Source organism: Rutidosis leptorrhynchoides, chromosome 1 (genome assembly GCF_046630445.1).
Source record: "Rutidosis leptorrhynchoides isolate AG116_Rl617_1_P2 chromosome 1, CSIRO_AGI_Rlap_v1, whole genome shotgun sequence".
In the NCBI taxonomy this organism is placed as follows: domain Eukaryota; kingdom Viridiplantae; phylum Streptophyta; class Magnoliopsida; order Asterales; family Asteraceae; genus Rutidosis; species Rutidosis leptorrhynchoides.
The window spans coordinates 459,383,525-459,388,685 of NC_092333.1; the positions used below are offsets into that span (position 1 = coordinate 459,383,525).

The following is a 5,161-nucleotide window of genomic DNA, read 5'->3' on the forward strand; positions in this document are numbered from 1 at the left end:
AATCATAATCAATTTTTTTCCATAGACAAATAACAACATGAAATTAGAATTAGTTTAGATTCATAAGTAGCAAACAAAGGAATAATGGTATGATTACAAATAATAAAACCATAAGGGAAGGATAGAATATAGGTTCATCTAGTGGTGTACAAGCAACAAGGATGATAGCTATTATGACCAATACAGTAGGAAAAATCATCATTGAGTTAATCATCTTTTAATAAAAAAATTTGGAGAGTAGTAATTTGAGAAAATGAAGATTGATTTGTGAAAATGTGAAAACGGGGATGTTTAATTTATATTTTAAAAATATAGTCGTTGTAACGTCGTCAATCGACGTTAACAACCATTATGTATATATGACCGTTGTAACGTCGTTAATTAATGTTAACGATCGTTATGTTGCCGTTGTATTAAAATAATTTTAATAAAAGAATTTTATTAGTATAAATATGATTACTATAAAATACATTTAGTATAAATACGTTTAGTATAAATACGAAGATTAAGAGAATAAACATATTATGCATAAACAATAAATTTAAGAATAAACATTAGTATGCATGAAATAAATTTTGATTAATTGCATAAGTAATCATAAATGTTAGATAACATAAATATAAATGTTAGTGAAGTTAATAAGAGTTAGATTACAGAAAATATAATTCAGGCGGTATAACCGACCATATATAACTTAAATAACATAAATATAAATGTTAGTGAAGTTAATAAAAGTTAGATTACAGAAATATAATTCAGGCGGTATATACCGACCATATATAACTTAAATAACATAAATATAAATGTTAGTGAAGTTTATAAAAGTTAGATTATAGAAATATAATTCAGGCGGTATAACCGACCATATATAACTTAAATAACATAAATATAAATGTTAGTGAAGTTAATAAAAGTTAAACAATTTCTTACCTTGATTAGTGACGTGTGCTTGCTTAGATAAACCTTGATTATACGGAGCACTTCGTGCTGATAACGTGTTATAATTCAGTAGGCTTATAACTACCTTTAGTGGCCTGGTTCTTTAGTGGCCTGATTCTTGACTGTAGACTAATAAGTATATAGAGAGAATATGAGAGAAGTATGTGTTTTATATATGTTTGAAGTGTGTGAATTATGAACTCATAACACACATATTTATACTCAAAAAAATCTACTATACAATATCTATCTATAATAATAATAAAATTAGCATCCAATATTGACTTTTATAACAATATTCACGTTATCCTATTTTCACAAGTTGTATATATTCATTAACACTTTGATAAAATATGGTATATATTTTTACGGACAAATGGACAATTAAGTGTATATTCATATATCTATATTTAATGGGTATATCAACGGATGTAATATTTTCATCTAGGTCTGATCTCCTAATAATTCACATCCACATTCACATCCATATCCGATTTTTTCATCTATTTAAATCTTCTATATTCATTACGAAATGGGTGGATCGGATGAATATCCATCGGATCAAGTGATCATTGTCATCCTTAGTATGTTAGTATCTCCTCAAAATTCCACCAAGGACAAAATGAAAACTGAATCAGGGTCATCTACAACATATACTTCCTATAAAACTGACACCCACTATATTAATTAGTTATATATATATATATATATGTATATATATATATATATATATATATATATATATATATATATATATATATATATATATATATATACATACATACATACATACATACATATATATATACTGGTGTGGTCTTCGCTGTGCATAATGCACGGCACATGAAACTGCTCGATTTTGTAACAACTCAATAGAATTAACCGAAGAACTTTCTTAACAAGAATGGCTCAAGAATGGCTGTAGTAAATCACTTACATCTATGATGAACAGAAAAGATTAGAAAAAAAAAAAAAAAAAAAGCAAGAAACAAATATAATTTATTCCATCTTTAGAAACTACATTATAAAAAATGCATCTGAACGATCGACCAAGATTACAGAAAGAATGGTCGGGAAAAAACCACAACTGTCATGTTCGTTCATCTTTTCTTGGCTCCCATTCAATTCCTCAAAAAAAGACTTGAATATGTATCTACAAACATGTATCTTTTCACGTACAAATTGTAAACTGGAGTATTCGAAAAAATCAAACTCTTTCAAAGTTAGAGCTGCAAATTAATAGAGTCAAAGGTGAGATACTGAATCAAATAACATGACAATAGCTACAAGATGATGATAGTTGGCACTAAAGCCAACTGCCATAAAAAGCAACTACGGGATCACGAAATATAACGTGCCACACTTTTACCAATTTAAATTGTTGAAAACCTTGATGGTAATATTGTTGATAGTTTTAGTATAGGTATTGTATAAGATGAATAGTTATATATGCCTAAAGTGTCATGAATGAAATAATTATTATATCAAAAAGTTAAACCCAAACCAACAAACCTTGGTGCTTATAATTGAAACAAGTAAAATTCTGTACATCATATTTGCTATTGGTTAGCCGAATGTCACTGCAATTATAGAAGCCATATTAGTAAGAAGCACACACACAGAAACCTAGAAGGTTCGAATTTATTTCTAACCAAAATCAGTGATATGAACCCGATTTTAAACCTGAAATTACCATAAACAACATTGAGTACAAATTCAAATAAAGTCATGAAATTCAATAGATGAAACCTGTAAAAACAAGTAACCTGAGCCGAGCTGTCTGAATTGTATCTATTAAAAGATTAGCACAAAAAATGGCTGGTTCTTTTCATTAATTGCATTCCATAAAGTTGAAAATTGGAAAAACTGAATCTGAATTTTTTTTTTTTTTTTTTTTTTAAAAAGGCATAAAAAACAAATTGCAGCGAAAAAAACACACCTATAAATTGTGTAGTTTCACATTCACATCCACTCCGATCCTTTTAATCGTTAAATCACCATCGTAACCATCGTATTTGTCAGTGTTGTTGATGATAATGGTTGACGTATCAAAATGACCAGACGATTTGCACTTAAGAACGATATGGGTAAGAATGGTCATTGAAAGTAAATCGTTAAAAGATAAATGGACATCAAAGAAGGTGAATCACAGCTACAGGTGACAGAGTTATCAATTGAAGAAGCTGACGTGTCAACTAATATGAAAGAAACAAAAAGCAGCTGCTATAAGTTTCGGGGAGAGTTTTTCCTAATCCACATAGCACGGGCACGTGAATAAGATGAACGAACACCCGATTCAAATGACTGATATTGTTTCGTCAGCCGATGAGAAGGTGTCGCGTGTCACTCATGGGATCTAAAAATAAAAAGTTGTGTATGAGCCTGCAGAATAGTAAATGATAAATGATAATCCTTAAAAAAAAAGGTTTTGATGTTAACATTAACAAAAGTAAAGGGAAGAGAAGAAGTACTATTAGAATCAGATTGGATGTGATGTCATTCCATCTTAGTGAGGTTGAAAGTGGGCTTGACAAATGTGTTTCTACAACGTCACAAGTATTGCTTTAATGTTAGTAATAAAAATAATCCAATCGTCAAAAGTATGGCACGTCCCAGTTTTCTTCAAATCAAATGATGTTCTCGACTTCTGACTTAATAGTGCTTGATCCTTAACATCAAAATGAACAATTATTAGTTTAATATGATTTTTTTGAAAGGATACACATGTGATATTACTTCAGTATATTAAGTTAATCATCCTTGATTACAAAGTGCTAAGTTCTAAGGCTGAAATGCATATAAAAAAGCAACTTATTCGATTCGAAGAGGAAAACCATATAGCTCTTTGATCTTTATAGTCCCGATTGCTCCATTCAATCACAATAAGAATTGTATATTGTCAAAACATAGTGATAAAACAAATAACAATATATATTATAATTTAATGATATAAGTCGCGATTATAACTACACTTAGACCATAATGGTGTCGAACTAAAGCCAAACTAATTTGCTATAGTAGTAAACTTATTAGGTAGCTAAAGTAGAAATTTACTTCAAAAGCAGAGCTTAGCATGTCATCTAAAGCTAACCATTCGCTTAACTCTCACAGGCAAAACATCAAACAGTTGGTGAGCACCAAAAATAAACACTAATTTCTTAAAATTATGTCAGCTATTGATGCTTACCTTAAAACGTCTTCATAAGCACTAAGCACCGCCTTCAAGGCCTTCAAGACCTTCAATAGGTGATCAAATATTATATGCACCAAAACACTTTAAAAAGAAGGGTTTATTATCAAAATCTATAAATCGTCATGTCGGGAAAATATTAAACAAAGGCGGATGGATGATAAAGTGTTTAATTGAAGAACGCACCTAACAAACCTATGGTTGAAAGAGAGACGGCAATTCAGCTTCGTCGTCCGTCAAAACAATAGTGAAAAGCTCTATATCAATTAGGCAAAAATTGTAGAAGGACCATATGAATCATGAAGCATTACGTGGCATAACAGAAACACAGGTGTGAGATGATGATCTTTTATAAGAATTGTGGTTGTGTGTATAAATCAAAGAAGATAAACCTTTTTTGTTGTTGGTTTTTTCTTTGCAAAAGTTGGAAGATGATTTTTGGATCTAGAGGCAGATAAGGAAATTACTCACCTTTGAAGATGTAAACAATACACACAGCTACCTGCCTTGTGAGAAGACAAAACGTGGCAGCTAACTAAGGATTGAAAGAAAGATGATGGTGGTAAGTTTCATGTTGTTGGTCGAATAAGAAGTCAGTGATCCATCAGTGTTTAAGGCACGTGTCTATTCATAACAAGCATACAAGTAGGTAGGTGTTTGACATTTTTTTTCCGTAAGTAACAAATTGAGAAGGATTGTTTGGTCGAGTGAGGAGCCTACACGTGTCACTCATTGAGAATGCTCGTGAAAAAATAGTTCTTGTAGTAGTAAGATATATATATATATATATATATATATATATATATATATATATATATATATTAAAGCTAAAATTAAATTAATATATGTTTATATTTCTCGTCTTCAAGAACTAAAGCACGAACATAAGGGGAAGTGACTAACGGCCGGTAAGGGGTGCCTTTGTGTCCTCAAGGACGGAGATGAGGGCGATAGTGTTGGAGGTGATGACACTAATCTTAGAAGTAATTTTTATTTTATTTTATTTTTTTCTTCTTTTACTTTTTTTGTTTT

At 30.3% G+C, this 5,161-nt stretch overlaps 1 long non-coding RNA gene across 1 annotated transcript; it reads right to left on the reverse strand.

The window, feature by feature from the left end:
* Positions 1-1,922: 1,922 nt before the first annotated feature.
* Positions 1,923-4,731, reverse strand: LOC139874096 (uncharacterized). Its single transcript, XR_011767806.1, has 2 exons — positions 3,411-4,731; positions 1,923-3,321 (listed from the first exon to the last, which is right to left on the reverse strand). It is a non-coding gene; the product is annotated as an uncharacterized lncRNA (long non-coding RNA).
* Positions 4,732-5,161: the final 430 nt, after the last annotated feature.